The 16396-nt window shown below is 43.9% G+C and overlaps 10 pseudogenes; all 10 read right to left on the bottom strand.

The window, feature by feature from the left end:
• Window positions 1-91: 91 nt before the first annotated feature.
• Window positions 92-355, bottom strand: LOC130285675 (U2 spliceosomal RNA; annotated as a pseudogene).
• A 1463-nt stretch (window positions 356-1818) lies between these two features.
• LOC130288665 (U2 spliceosomal RNA) lies at window positions 1819-2081 on the bottom strand (annotated as a pseudogene).
• Window positions 2082-3550: 1469 nt separating this feature from the next.
• LOC130285673 (U2 spliceosomal RNA) lies at window positions 3551-3814 on the bottom strand (annotated as a pseudogene).
• A 1460-nt stretch (window positions 3815-5274) lies between these two features.
• Window positions 5275-5538, bottom strand: LOC130289904 (U2 spliceosomal RNA; annotated as a pseudogene).
• Window positions 5539-6990: 1452 nt separating this feature from the next.
• On the bottom strand, window positions 6991-7255 carry LOC130287819 (U2 spliceosomal RNA; annotated as a pseudogene).
• Window positions 7256-8725: 1470 nt separating this feature from the next.
• On the bottom strand, window positions 8726-8989 carry LOC130285672 (U2 spliceosomal RNA; annotated as a pseudogene).
• A 1463-nt stretch (window positions 8990-10452) lies between these two features.
• On the bottom strand, window positions 10453-10716 carry LOC130288713 (U2 spliceosomal RNA; annotated as a pseudogene).
• A 1469-nt stretch (window positions 10717-12185) lies between these two features.
• On the bottom strand, window positions 12186-12449 carry LOC130285671 (U2 spliceosomal RNA; annotated as a pseudogene).
• A 1463-nt stretch (window positions 12450-13912) lies between these two features.
• On the bottom strand, window positions 13913-14176 carry LOC130285670 (U2 spliceosomal RNA; annotated as a pseudogene).
• Window positions 14177-15643: 1467 nt separating this feature from the next.
• On the bottom strand, window positions 15644-15907 carry LOC130289385 (U2 spliceosomal RNA; annotated as a pseudogene).
• Between the last annotated feature and the right edge of the window lie 489 nt (window positions 15908-16396).

The following is a 16396-nucleotide window of genomic DNA, read 5'->3' as shown; positions in this document are numbered from 1 at the left end:
TGCAACTCATCATTTTGGTCTCCAATTCTCAAACTCAAATTCTCACCCACGGAGGATTAAATGAGAATCTTTCTTGTTTAACACTGGAATGGGGTGGTGCACTGTTCACTACCCGAAGATACTGCCACATCGGGTCAATGCATAGGGCGACAGAAGCAAGCTTCCAAATCAGCTCCCTTTCTCAAAAATCCATTTAATTTATGGTCCCCAGATAGGGAACGTATGTATCAGTATGTGCTCACAAGTCACCCAAGTGCAAGTATTCACACAAAAAAAAACGTGCCTCAGGATGCGATCTGTCGCAAGATCCTTTCTTTTTTTACACTTGATCTAAGCCAAAAGGCCTAGAGGGGATAACCGGGAAAGGGGTGGACCCAACCATGTCCCCTTCATGAGCACTCACATTACTCATAGGAATGGAAGGAAGGCTGGCAGCCAACCAGCCTCCCATACACTTTCTGGGTGGGTGGCAGTCAGCCACCCATACATACATACAGCACAGGCTAAACCCACATCATCACTTAAAAAAAGGACAGGCGACCATTGCACTCTGATGGAGCATTTAGCAATGCAATCCATAGCCTGGCTTTTGCCTGAACCCCCATCACTCCTCCTCTTGCATATAAGACAATATTTCAGATCTGCATATGAAAACAACACGCCTACCTTTGTTGCACATAGCTGCCTGCCTGTCTCTAGTTACCCCACTGGCTGTAGCTGCGTCCCTTCCGACATGGAATAACACCAACTGTAACGATAAACTGAAAATTAACAGTATAAACCTGCATCATTTTGGACTCTGGTATTTGCTGAATCCGGGTGACCTGACAATCGATGGTGGTGCCGCTGGTGATTCTGGCCTTCTTGGAATCTGTTGGGCCTATGTGTTAGCTCACACATCACTTGGGTATCCATGGTAACTACCACAACATGGTCATCTGCAGTTTACATCTAGCCCGTGGCATTGAATGGCATTTTAAAAGTGCTAAGGGTCCTGGTGCAATAATCCTCCCATGAGGATCAGCCTCAACGGCTTTGTAGATTGCACTCATGTCAGCAACTCCATATACATTTTTTTTTCTTCATGCTTCTTTCTTCATCCTTTTTTCTTTCTGTCATTCAGACTTTCATTCATTCGATCTCTCTCACTCACTTGCTTTAACTCATTTGTTCTCACTCACTCACTCACTCAATCACTCACTCACTCATTCACTCTCACTCACTCTCACTCTCTCACTCACTCGCTCACTAAGTCAGTCTCTCTCTCTCTCTCTCTTTTTCTTTTTATATATATTTTTTTCCGTCTTCTTCTTCTTCTTCTTCTTCAGACCCTGTCATAGCACTAATGCCTTTCCAATACCACCAGCAGATGGAGACACTCCATTGCAACATTGGTTGTGAGCAGCAGTTTCTAAAAACAAATGCCTCATGGCGGATTTCCCATCCATCAATGGATGGTAAATTTTGTTTTTATCATTCACTGACCACAGAAACCAATGCATGGTCAAGCAACAGCAATGACACACCCTTGTGTATAGGCATGAGACCCTCATGTCATTTAACAGGATTCAGCACCACCCACAAGACAGCTACCTGTCATGTCATGTCAAACCTGCACAGGTGTGCTAGATTATTATTATTTAGTTTTATTTTATTTTTTTACACCAATCAGTGTGCAAACATGGTCATTAAAACGCTAAATGAATAGACGTTCATAAACCAGTCAGTGCAACTCATCATTTTGGTCTCCAATTCTCAAACTCAAATTCTCACCCACGGAGGATTAAATGACAATCTTTCTTGTTTAACACTGGAATGGGGTGGTGCACTGTTCACTACCCGAAGATACTGCCACATCGGGTCAATGCATAGGGCGACAGAAGCAAGCTTCCAAGTCAGCTCCCTTTCTCAAAAATCCATTTAATTTATGGTCCCCAGATAGGGAACGTATGTATCAGTATGTGCTCACAAGTCACCCAAGTGCAAGTATTCACACAAAAAAAACGTGCCTCAGGATGCGATCTGTCGCAAGATCCTTTCTTTTTTTACACTTGATCTAAGCCAAAAGGCCTAGAGGGGATAACCGGGAAAGGGGTGGACCCAACCATGTCCCCTTCATGAGCACTCACATTACTCATAGGAATGGAAGGAAGGCTGGCAGCCAACCAGACTCCCATACACTTTCTGGGTGGGTGGCAGTCAGCCACCCATACATACATACAGCACAGGCTAAACCCACATCATCACTTAAAAAAAGGACAGGCGACCATTGCACTCTGATGGAGCATTTAGCAATGCAATCCATAGCCTGGCTTTTGCCTGAACCCCCATCACTCCTCCTCTTGCATATAAGACAATATTTCAGATCTGCATATGAAAACAACACGCCTACCTTTATTGCACATAGCTGCCTGCCTGTCTCTAGTTACCCCACTGGCTGTAGCTGCGTCCCTTCCGACATGGAATAACACCAACTGTAACGATAAACTGAAAATTAACAGTATAAACCTGCATCATTTTGGACTCTGGTATTTGCTGAATCCGGGTGACCTGACAATCGATGGTGGTGCCGCTGGTGATTCTGGCCTTCTTGGAATCTGTTGGGCCTATGTGTTAGCTCACACATCACTTGGGTATCCATGGTAACTACCACAACATGGTCATCTGCAGTTTACATCTAGCCCGTGGCATTGAATGGCATTTTAAAAGTGCTAAGGGTCCTGGTGCAATAATCCTCCCATGAGGATCAGCCTCAACGGCTTTGTAGATTGCACTCATGTCAGCAACTCCATATACATTTTTTTTTCTTCATGCTTCTTTCTTCATCCTTTTTTCTTTCTGTCATTCAGACTTTCATTCATTCGATCTCTCTCACTCACTTGCTTTAACTCATTTGTTCTCACTCACTCACTCACTCAATCACTCACTCACTCATTCACTCTCACTCACTCTCACTCTCTCACTCACTCGCTCACTAAGTCAGTCTCTCTCTCTCTCTCTCTTTTTCTTTTTATATATATTTTTTTCCGTCTTCTTCTTCTTCTTCTTCTTCTTCTTCAGACCCTGTCATAGCACTAATGCCTTTCCAATACCACCAGCAGATGGAGACACTCCATTGCAACATTGGTTGTGAGCAGCAGTTTCTAAAAACAAATGCCTCATGGCGGATTTCCCATCCATCAATGGATGGTAAATTTTGTTTTTATCATTCACTGACCACAGAAACCAATGCATGGTCAAGCAACAGCAATGACACACCCTTGTGTATAGGCATGAGACCCTCATGTCATTTAACAGGATTCAGCACCACCCACAAGACAGCTACCTGTCATGTCATGTCAAACCTGCACAGGTGTGCTAGATTATTATTATTTAGTTTTATTTTATTTTTTTACACCAATCAGTGTGCAAACATGGTCATTAAAACGCTAAATGAATAGACGTTCATAAACCAGTCAGTGCAACTCATCATTTTGGTCTCCAATTCTCAAACTCAAATTCTCACCCACGGAGGATTAAATGAGAATCTTTCTTGTTTAACACTGGAATGGGGTGGTGCACTGTTCACTACCCGAAGATACTGCCACATCGGGTCAATGCATAGGGCGACAGAAGCAAGCTTCCAAATCAGCTCCCTTTCTCAAAAATCCATTTAATTTATGGTCCCCAGATAGGGAACGTATGTATCAGTATGTGCTCACAAGTCACCCAAGTGCAAGTATTCACACAAAAAAAAACGTGCCTCAGGATGCGATCTGTCGCAAGATCCTTTCTTTTTTTACACTTGATCTAAGCCAAAAGGCCTAGAGGGGATAACCGGGAAAGGGGTGGACCCAACCATGTCCCCTTCATGAGCACTCACATTACTCATAGGAATGGAAGGAAGGCTGGCAGCCAACCAGCCTCCCATACACTTTCTGGGTGGGTGGCAGTCAGCCACCCATACATACATACAGCACAGGCTAAACCCACATCATCACTTAAAAAAAGGACAGGCGACCATTGCACTCTGATGGAGCATTTAGCAATGCAATCCATAGCCTGGCTTTTGCCTGAACCCCCATCACTCCTCCTCTTGCATATAAGACAATATTTCAGATCTGCATATGAAAACAACACGCCTACCTTTGTTGCACATAGCTGCCTGCCTGTCTCTAGTTACCCCACTGGCTGTAGCTGCGTCCCTTCCGACATGGAATAACACCAACTGTAACGATAAACTGAAAATTAACAGTATAAACCTGCATCATTTTGGACTCTGGTATTTGCTGAATCCGGGTGACCTGACAATCGATGGTGGTGCCGCTGGTGATTCTGGCCTTCTTGGAATCTGTTGGGCCTATGTGTTAGCTCACACATCACTTGGGTATCCATGGTAACTACCACAACATGGTCATCTGCAGTTTACATCTAGCCCGTGGCATTGAATGGCATTTTAAAAGTGCTAAGGGTCCTGGTGCAATAATCCTCCCATGAGGATCAGCCTCAACGGCTTTGTAGATTGCACTCATGTCAGCAACTCCATATACATTTTTTTTTCTTCATGCTTCTTTCTTCATCCTTTTTTCTTTCTGTCATTCAGACTTTCATTCATTCGATCTCTCTCACTCACTTGCTTTAACTCATTTGTTCTCACTCACTCACTCACTCAATCACTCACTCACTCATTCACTCTCACTCACTCTCACTCTCTCACTCACTCGCTCACTAAGTCAGTCTCTCTCTCTCTCTCTCTTTTTCTTTTTATATATATTTTTTTCCGTCTTCTTCTTCTTCTTCTTCAGACCCTGTCATAGCACTAATGCCTTTCCAATACCACCAGCAGATGGAGACACTCCATTGCAACATTGGTTGTGAGCAGCAGTTTCTAAAAACAAATGCCTCATGGCGGATTTCCCATCCATCAATGGATGGTAAATTTTGTTTTTATCATTCACTGACCACAGAAACCAATGCATGGTCAAGCAACAGCAATGACACACCCTTGTGTATAGGCATGAGACCCTCATGTCATTTAACAGGATTCAGCACCACCCACAAGACAGCTACCTGTCATGTCATGTCAAACCTGCACAGGTGTGCTAGATTATTATTATTTAGTTTTATTTTATTTTTTTACACCAATCAGTGTGCAAACATGGTCATTAAAACGCTAAATGAATAGACGTTCATAAACCAGTCAGTGCAACTCATCATTTTGGTCTCCAATTCTCAAACTCAAATTCTCACCCACGGAGGATTAAATGAGAATCTTTCTTGTTTAACACTGGAATGGGGTGGTGCACTGTTCACTACCCGAAGATACTGCCACATCGGGTCAATGCATAGGGCGACAGAAGCAAGCTTCCAAATCAGCTCCCTTTCTCAAAAATCCATTTAATTTATGGTCCCCAGATAGGGAACGTATGTATGAGTATGTGCTCACAAGTCACCCAAGTGCAAGTATTCACACAAAAAAAAACGTGCCTCAGGATGCGATCTGTCGCAAGATCCTTTCTTTTTTTACACTTGATCTAAGCCAAAAGGCCTAGAGGGGATAACCGGGAAAGGGGTGGACCCAACCATGTCCCCTTCATGAGCACTCACATTACTCATAGGAATGGAAGGAAGGCTGGCAGCCAACCAGCCTCCCATACACTTTCTGGGTGGGTGGCAGTCAGCCACCCATACATACATACAGCACAGGCTAAACCCACATCATCACTTAAAAAAAGGACAGGCGACCATTGCACTCTGATGGAGCATTTAGCAATGCAATCCATAGCCTGGCTTTTGCCTGAACCCCCATCACTCCTCCTCTTGCATATAAGACAATATTTCAGATCTGCATATGAAAACAACACGCCTACCTTTGTTGCACATAGCTGCCTGCCTGTCTCTAGTTACCCCACTGGCTGTAGCTGCGTCCCTTCCGACATGGAATAACACCAACTGTAACGATAAACTGAAAATTAACAGTATAAACCTGCATCATTTTGGACTCTGGTATTTGCTGAATCCGGGTGACCTGACAATCGATGGTGGTGCCGCTGGTGATTCTGGCCTTCTTGGAATCTGTTGGGCCTATGTGTTAGCTCACACATCACTTGGGTATCCATGGTAACTACCACAACATGGTCATCTGCAGTTTACATCTAGCCCGTGGCATTGAATGGCATTTTAAAAGTGCTAAGGGTCCTGGTGCAATAATCCTCCCATGAGGATCGGCCTCAACGGCTTTGTAGATTGCACTCATGTCAGCAACTCCATATACATTTTTTTTTCTTCATGCTTCTTTCTTCATCCTTTTTTCTTTCTGTCATTCAGACTTTCATTCATTCGATCTCTCTCACTCACTTGCTTTAACTCATTTGTTCTCACTCACTCACTCACTCACTCAATCACTCAATCACTCATTCACTCTCACTCACTCTCACTCTCTCACTCACTCGCTCACTAAGTCAGTCTCTCTCTCTCTTTTTCTTTTTATATATATTTTTTTCCATCTTCTTCTTCTTCAGACCCTGTCATAGCACTAATGCCTTTCCAATACCACCAGCAGATGGAGACACTCCATTGCAACATTGGTTGTGAGCAGCAGTTTCTAAAAACAAATGCCTCATGGCGGATTTCCCATCCATCAATGGATGGTAAATTTTGTTTTTATCATTCACTGACCACAGAAACCAATGCATGGTCAAGCAACAGCAATGACACACCCTTGTGTATAGGCATGAGACCCTCATGTCATTTAACAGGATTCAGCACCACCCACAAGACAGCTACCTGTCATGTCATGTCAAACCTGCACAGGTGTGCTAGATTATTATTATTTAGTTTTATTTTATTTTTTTACACCAATCAGTGTGCAAACATGGTCATTAAAACGCTAAATGAATAGACGTTCATAAACCAGTCAGTGCAACTCATCATTTTGGTCTCCAATTCTCAAACTCAAATTCTCACCCACGGAGGATTAAATGAGAATCTTTCTTGTTTAACACTGGAATGGGGTGGTGCACTGTTCACTACCCGAAGATACTGCCACATCGGGTCAATGCATAGGGCGACAGAAGCAAGCTTCCAAATCAGCTCCCTTTCTCAAAAATCCATTTAATTTATGGTCCCCAGATAGGGAACGTATGTATCAGTATGTGCTCACAAGTCACCCAAGTGCAAGTATTCACACAAAAAAAAAACGTGCCTCAGGATGCGATCTGTCGCAAGATCCTTTCTTTTTTTACACTTGATCTAAGCCAAAAGGCCTAGAGGGGATAACCGGGAAAGGGGTGGACCCAACCATGTCCCCTTCATGAGCACTCACATTACTCATAGGAATGGAAGGAAGGCTGGCAGCCAACCAGCCTCCCATACACTTTCTGGGTGGGTGGCAGTCAGCCACCCATACATACATACAGCACAGGCTAAACCCACATCATCACTTAAAAAAAGGACAGGCGACCATTGCACTCTGATGGAGCATTTAGCAATGCAATCCATAGCCTGGCTTTTGCCTGAACCCCCATCACTCCTCCTCTTGCATATAAGACAATATTTCAGATCTGCATATGAAAACAACACGCCTACCTTTGTTGCACATAGCTGCCTGCCTGTCTCTAGTTACCCCACTGGCTGTAGCTGCGTCCCTTCCGACATGGAATAACACCAACTGTAATGATAAACTGAAAATTAACAGTATAAACCTGCATCATTTTGGACTCTGGTATTTGCTGAATCGGGGTGACCTGACAATCGATGGTGGTGCCGCTGGTGATTCTGGCCTTCTTGGAATCTGTTGGGCCTATGTGTTAGCTCACACATCACTTGGGTATCCATGGTAACTACCACAACATGGTCATCTGCAGTTTACATCTAGCCCGTGGCATTGAATGGCATTTTAAAAGTGCTAAGGGTCCTGGTGCAATAATCCTCCCATGAGGATCAGCCTCAACGGCTTTGTAGATTGCACTCATGTCAGCAACTCCATATACATTTTTTTTTCTTCATGCTTCTTTCTTCATCCTTTTTTCTTTCTGTCATTCAGACTTTCATTCATTCGATCTCTCTCACTCACTTGCTTTAACTCATTTGTTCTCACTCACTCACTCACTCACTCAATCACTCACTCACTCATTCACTCTCACTCACTCTCACTCTCTCACTCACTCGCTCACTAAGTCAGTCTCTCTCTCTCTCTCTCTTTTTCTTTTTATATATATTTTTTTCCGTCTTCTTCTTCTTCTTCTTCTTCTTCAGACCCTGTCATAGCACTAATGCCTTTCCAATACCACCAGCAGATGGAGACACTCCATTGCAACATTGGTTGTGAGCAGCAGTTTCTAAAAACAAATGCCTCATGGCGGATTTCCCATCCATCAATGGATGGTAAATTTTGTTTTTATCATTCACTGACCACAGAAACCAATGCATGGTCAAGCAACAGCAATGACACACCCTTGTGTATAGGCATGAGACCCTCATGTCATTTAACAGGATTCAGCACCACCCACAAGACAGCTACCTGTCATGTCATGTCAAACCTGCACAGGTGTGCTAGATTATTATTATTTAGTTTTATTTTATTTTTTTACACCAATCAGTGTGCAAACATGGTCATTAAAACGCTAAATGAATAGACGTTCATAAACCAGTCAGTGCAACTCATCATTTTGGTCTCCAATTCTCAAACTCAAATTCTCACCCACGGAGGATTAAATGAGAATCTTTCTTGTTTAACACTGGAATGGGGTGGTGCACTGTTCACTACCCGAAGATACTGCCACATCGGGTCAATGCATAGGGCGACAGAAGCAAGCTTCCAAATCAGCTCCCTTTCTCAAAAATCCATTTAATTTATGGTCCCCAGATAGGGAACGTATGTATCAGTATGTGCTCACAAGTCACCCAAGTGCAAGTATTCACACAAAAAAAAACGTGCCTCAGGATGCGATCTGTCGCAAGATCCTTTCTTTTTTTACACTTGATCTAAGCCAAAAGGCCTAGAGGGGATAACCGGGAAAGGGGTGGACCCAACCATGTCCCCTTCATGAGCACTCACATTACTCATAGGAATGGAAGGAAGGCTGGCAGCCAACCAGCCTCCCATACACTTTCTGGGTGGGTGGCAGTCAGCCACCCATACATACATACAGCACAGGCTAAACCCACATCATCACTTAAAAAAAGGACAGGCGACCATTGCACTCTGATGGAGCATTTAGCAATGCAATCCATAGCCTGGCTTTTGCCTGAACCCCCATCACTCCTCCTCTTGCATATAAGACAATATTTCAGATCTGCATATGAAAACAACACGCCTACCTTTGTTGCACATAGCTGCCTGCCTGTCTCTAGTTACCCCACTGGCTGTAGCTGCGTCCCTTCCGACATGGAATAACACCAACTGTAACGATAAACTGAAAATTAACAGTATAAACCTGCATCATTTTGGACTCTGGTATTTGCTGAATCCGGGTGACCTGACAATCGATGGTGGTGCCGCTGGTGATTCTGGCCTTCTTGGAATCTGTTGGGCCTATGTGTTAGCTCACACATCACTTGGGTATCCATGGTAACTACCACAACATGGTCATCTGCAGTTTACATCTAGCCCGTGGCATTGAATGGCATTTTAAAAGTGCTAAGGGTCCTGGTGCAATAATCCTCCCATGAGGATCAGCCTCAACGGCTTTGTAGATTGCACTCATGTCAGCAACTCCATATACATTTTTTTTTCTTCATGCTTCTTTCTTCATCCTTTTTTCTTTCTGTCATTCAGACTTTCATTCATTCGATCTCTCTCACTCACTTGCTTTAACTCATTTGTTCTCACTCACTCACTCACTCAATCACTCACTCACTCATTCACTCTCACTCACTCTCACTCTCTCACTCACTCGCTCACTAAGTCAGTCTCTCTCTCTCTCTCTCTTTTTCTTTTTATATATATTTTTTTCCGTCTTCTTCTTCTTCTTCTTCTTCAGACCCTGTCATAGCACTAATGCCTTTCCAATACCACCAGCAGATGGAGACACTCCATTGCAACATTGGTTGTGAGCAGCAGTTTCTAAAAACAAATGCCTCATGGCGGATTTCCCATCCATCAATGGATGGTAAATTTTGTTTTTATCATTCACTGACCACAGAAACCAATGCATGGTCAAGCAACAGCAATGACACACCCTTGTGTATAGGCATGAGACCCTCATGTCATTTAACAGGATTCAGCACCACCCACAAGACAGCTACCTGTCATGTCATGTCAAACCTGCACAGGTGTGCTAGATTATTATTATTTAGTTTTATTTTATTTTTTTACACCAATCAGTGTGCAAACATGGTCATTAAAACGCTAAATGAATAGACGTTCATAAACCAGTCAGTGCAACTCATCATTTTGGTCTCCAATTCTCAAACTCAAATTCTCACCCACGGAGGATTAAATGACAATCTTTCTTGTTTAACACTGGAATGGGGTGGTGCACTGTTCACTACCCGAAGATACTGCCACATCGGGTCAATGCATAGGGCGACAGAAGCAAGCTTCCAAGTCAGCTCCCTTTCTCAAAAATCCATTTAATTTATGGTCCCCAGATAGGGAACGTATGTATCAGTATGTGCTCACAAGTCACCCAAGTGCAAGTATTCACACAAAAAAAAACGTGCCTCAGGATGCGATCTGTCGCAAGATCCTTTCTTTTTTTACACTTGATCTAAGCCAAAAGGCCTAGAGGGGATAACCGGGAAAGGGGTGGACCCAACCATGTCCCCTTCATGAGCACTCACATTACTCATAGGAATGGAAGGAAGGCTGGCAGCCAACCAGACTCCCATACACTTTCTGGGTGGGTGGCAGTCAGCCACCCATACATACATACAGCACAGGCTAAACCCACATCATCACTTAAAAAAAGGACAGGCGACCATTGCACTCTGATGGAGCATTTAGCAATGCAATCCATAGCCTGGCTTTTGCCTGAACCCCCATCACTCCTCCTCTTGCATATAAGACAATATTTCAGATCTGCATATGAAAACAACACGCCTACCTTTATTGCACATAGCTGCCTGCCTGTCTCTAGTTACCCCACTGGCTGTAGCTGCGTCCCTTCCGACATGGAATAACACCAACTGTAACGATAAACTGAAAATTAACAGTATAAACCTGCATCATTTTGGACTCTGGTATTTGCTGAATCCGGGTGACCTGACAATCGATGGTGGTGCCGCTGGTGATTCTGGCCTTCTTGGAATCTGTTGGGCCTATGTGTTAGCTCACACATCACTTGGGTATCCATGGTAACTACCACAACATGGTCATCTGCAGTTTACATCTAGCCCGTGGCATTGAATGGCATTTTAAAAGTGCCAAGGGTCCTGGTGCAATAATCCTCCCATGAGGATCAGCCTCAACGGCTTTGTAGATTGCACTCATGTCAGCAACTCCATATACATTTTTTTTTCTTCATGCTTCTTTCTTCATCCTTTTTTCTTTCTGTCATTCAGACTTTCATTCATTCGATCTCTCTCACTCACTTGCTTTAACTCATTTGTTCTCACTCACTCACTCACTCAATCACTCACTCACTCATTCACTCTCACTCACTCTCACTCTCTCACTCACTCGCTCACTAAGTCAGTCTCTCTCTCTCTCTCTCTTTTTCTTTTTATATATATTTTTTTCCGTCTTCTTCTTCTTCTTCTTCTTCTTCTTCAGACCCTGTCATAGCACTAATGCCTTTCCAATACCACCAGCAGATGGAGACACTCCATTGCAACATTGGTTGTGAGCAGCAGTTTCTAAAAACAAATGCCTCATGGCGGATTTCCCATCCATCAATGGATGGTAAATTTTGTTTTTATCATTCACTGACCACAGAAACCAATGCATGGTCAAGCAACAGCAATGACACACCCTTGTGTATAGGCATGAGACCCTCATGTCATTTAACAGGATTCAGCACCACCCACAAGACAGCTACCTGTCATGTCATGTCAAACCTGCACAGGTGTGCTAGATTATTATTATTTAGTTTTATTTTATTTTTTTACACCAATCAGTGTGCAAACATGGTCATTAAAACGCTAAATGAATAGACGTTCATAAACCAGTCAGTGCAACTCATCATTTTGGTCTCCAATTCTCAAACTCAAATTCTCACCCACGGAGGATTAAATGAGAATCTTTCTTGTTTAACACTGGAATGGGGTGGTGCACTGTTCACTACCCGAAGATACTGCCACATCGGGTCAATGCATAGGGCGACAGAAGCAAGCTTCCAAATCAGCTCCCTTTCTCAAAAATCCATTTAATTTATGGTCCCCAGATAGGGAACGTATGTATCAGTATGTGCTCACAAGTCACCCAAGTGCAAGTATTCACACAAAAAAAAACGTGCCTCAGGATGCGATCTGTCGCAAGATCCTTTCTTTTTTTACACTTGATCTAAGCCAAAAGGCCTAGAGGGGATAACCGGGAAAGGGGTGGACCCAACCATGTCCCCTTCATGAGCACTCACATTACTCATAGGAATGGAAGGAAGGCTGGCAGCCAACCAGCCTCCCATACACTTTCTGGGTGGGTGGCAGTCAGCCACCCATACATACATACAGCACAGGCTAAACCCACATCATCACTTAAAAAAAGGACAGGCGACCATTGCACTCTGATGGAGCATTTAGCAATGCAATCCATAGCCTGGCTTTTGCCTGAACCCCCATCACTCCTCCTCTTGCATATAAGACAATATTTCAGATCTGCATATGAAAACAACACGCCTACCTTTGTTGCACATAGCTGCCTGCCTGTCTCTAGTTACCCCACTGGCTGTAGCTGCGTCCCTTCCGACATGGAATAACACCAACTGTAACGATAAACTGAAAATTAACAGTATAAACCTGCATCATTTTGGACTCTGGTATTTGCTGAATCCGGGTGACCTGACAATCGATGGTGGTGCCGCTGGTGATTCTGGCCTTCTTGGAATCTGTTGGGCCTATGTGTTAGCTCACACATCACTTGGGTATCCATGGTAACTACCACAACATGGTCATCTGCAGTTTACATCTAGCCCGTGGCATTGAATGGCATTTTAAAAGTGCTAAGGGTCCTGGTGCAATAATCCTCCCATGAGGATCAGCCTCAACGGCTTTGTAGATTGCACTCATGTCAGCAACTCCATATACATTTTTTTTTCTTCATGCTTCTTTCTTCATCCTTTTTTCTTTCTGTCATTCAGACTTTCATTCATTCGATCTCTCTCACTCACTTGCTTTAACTCATTTGTTCTCACTCACTCACTCACTCAATCACTCACTCACTCATTCACTCTCACTCACTCTCACTCTCTCACTCACTCGCTCACTAAGTCAGTCTCTCTCTCTCTCTCTCTTTTTCTTTTTATATATATTTTTTTCCGTCTTCTTCTTCTTCTTCTTCTTCAGACCCTGTCATAGCACTAATGCCTTTCCAATACCACCAGCAGATGGAGACACTCCATTGCAACATTGGTTGTGAGCAGCAGTTTCTAAAAACAAATGCCTCATGGCGGATTTCCCATCCATCAATGGATGGTAAATTTTGTTTTTATCATTCACTGACCACAGAAACCAATGCATGGTCAAGCAACAGCAATGACACACCCTTGTGTATAGGCATGAGACCCTCATGTCATTTAACAGGATTCAGCACCACCCACAAGACAGCTACCTGTCATGTCATGTCAAACCTGCACAGGTGTGCTAGATTATTATTATTTAGTTTTATTTTATTTTTTTACACCAATCAGTGTGCAAACATGGTCATTAAAACGCTAAATGAATAGACGTTCATAAACCAGTCAGTGCAACTCATCATTTTGGTCTCCAATTCTCAAACTCAAATTCTCACCCACGGAGGATTAAATGAGAATCTTTCTTGTTTAACACTGGAATGGGGTGGTGCACTGTTCACTACCCGAAGATACTGCCACATCGGGTCAATGCATAGGGCGACAGAAGCAAGCTTCCAAATCAGCTCCCTTTCTCAAAAATCCATTTAATTTATGGTCCCCAGATAGGGAACGTATGTATCAGTATGTGCTCACAAGTCACCCAAGTGCAAGTATTCACACAAAAAAAAACGTGCCTCAGGATGCGATCTGTCGCAAGATCCTTTCTTTTTTTACACTTGATCTAAGCCAAAAGGCCTAGAGGGGATAACCGGGAAAGGGGTGGACCCAACCATGTCCCCTTCATGAGCACTCACATTACTCATAGGAATGGAAGGAAGGCTGGCAGCCAACCAGCCTCCCATACACTTTCTGGGTGGGTGGCAGTCAGCCACCCATACATACATACAGCACAGGCTAAACCCACATCATCACTTAAAAAAAGGACAGGCGACCATTGCACTCTGATGGAGCATTTAGCAATGCAATCCATAGCCTGGCTTTTGCCTGAACCCCCATCACTCCTCCTCTTGCATATAAGACAATATTTCAGATCTGCATATGAAAACAACACGCCTACCTTTATTGCACATAGCTGCCTGCCTGTCTCTAGTTACCCCACTGGCTGTAGCTGCGTCCCTTCCGACATGGAATAACACCAACTGTAACGATAAACTGAAAATTAACAGTATAAACCTGCATCATTTTGGACTCTGGTATTTGCTGAATCCGGGTGACCTGACAATCGATGGTGGTGCCGCTGGTGATTCTGGCCTTCTTGGAATCTGTTGGGCCTATGTGTTAGCTCACACATCACTTGGGTATCCATGGTAACTACCACAACATGGTCATCTGCAGTTTACATCTAGCCCGTGGCATTGAATGGCATTTTAAAAGTGCTAAGGGTCCTGGTGCAATAATCCTCCCATGAGGATCAGCCTCAACGGCTTTGTAGATTGCACTCATGTCAGCAACTCCATATACATTTTTTTTTCTTCATGCTTCTTTCTTCATCCTTTTTTCTTTCTGTCATTCAGACTTTCATTCATTCGATCTCTCTCACTCACTTGCTTTAACTCATTTGTTCTCACTCACTCACTCACTCACTCAATCACTCACTCACTCATTCACTCTCACTCACTCTCACTCTCTCACTCACTCGCTCACTAAGTCAGTCTCTCTCTCTCTCTCTCTTTTTCTTTTTATATATATTTTTTTCCGTCTTCTTCTTCTTCTTCTTCTTCAGACCCTGTCATAGCACTAATGCCTTTCCAATACCACCAGCAGATGGAGACACTCCATTGCAACATTGGTTGTGAGCAGCAGTTTCTAAAAACAAATGCCTCATGGCGGATTTCCCATCCATCAATGGATGGTAAATTTTGTTTTTATCATTCACTGACCACAGAAACCAATGCATGGTCAAGCAACAGCAATGACACACCCTTGTGTATAGGCATGAGACCCTCATGTCATTTAACAGGATTCAGCACCACCCACAAGACAGCTACCTGTCATGTCATGTCAAACCTGCACAGGTGTGCTAGATTATTATTATTTAGTTTTATTTTATTTTTTTACACCAATCAGTGTGCAAACATGGTCATTAAAACGCTAAATGAATAGACGTTCATAAACCAGTCAGTGCAACTCATCATTTTGGTCTCCAATTCTCAAACTCAAATTCTCACCCACGGAGGATTAAATGAGAATCTTTCTTGTTTAACACTGGAATGGGGTGGTGCACTGTTCACTACCCGAAGATACTGCCACATCGGGTCAATGCATAGGGCAACAGAAGCAAGCTTCCAAATCAGCTCCCTTTCTCAAAACTCCATTTAATTTATGGTCCCCAGATAGGGAACGTATGTATCAGTATGTGCTCACAAGTCACCCAAGTGCAAGTATTCACACAAAAAAAAACGTGCCTCAGGATGCGATCTGTCACAAGATCCTTTCTTTTTTTACACTTGATCTAAGCCAAAAGGCCTAGAGGGGATAACCGGGAAAGGGGTGGACCCAACCATGTCCCCTTCATGAGCACTCACATCAGGGGCGGACACAGACAGCAGAGGGCCCCTGTGCAAAGAATGTGCCTGGGCCCCCCCCAGCACTGTGCCCCCTTATGTACCTAGACCCCACCGGAGGGCCTCCACTTACCCCGCGCATGTAGTGTCGCCACTTGAATGGAACGGCTCCTGAGGTGGGCTCCGGGTGGCCCCTGTCCCTCTCAGTGTGCGGCCCAGTGAGTACTCCCCCAGGTCAGCCTGACCCGTATCTAGCTGGGAGGCAGAGGGCAGTGCTCCCCTTTACATTCACACCCCTGGACTTAGCACGACACCCCTTGGCACCCCCTGGTTCCTTGGCTTCTTATCCTTAGTGATAGAAGTGACTTACAGGCAGGGCCAGACTGGGACCAAAAATAGGCCCAGGCATTTTAAAATAAACAGCCCATTTTTATGGTGGGGGTCTGACTCATGGGACCCCCA

This window comes from Hyla sarda, chromosome 8 (genome assembly GCF_029499605.1).
Source record: "Hyla sarda isolate aHylSar1 chromosome 8, aHylSar1.hap1, whole genome shotgun sequence".
Lineage (NCBI taxonomy): Eukaryota > Metazoa > Chordata > Amphibia > Anura > Hylidae > Hyla > Hyla sarda.
The sequence above is the reverse complement of the archived record's forward strand: the minus strand, read 5'-3'. Positions and strand labels throughout refer to the sequence as shown.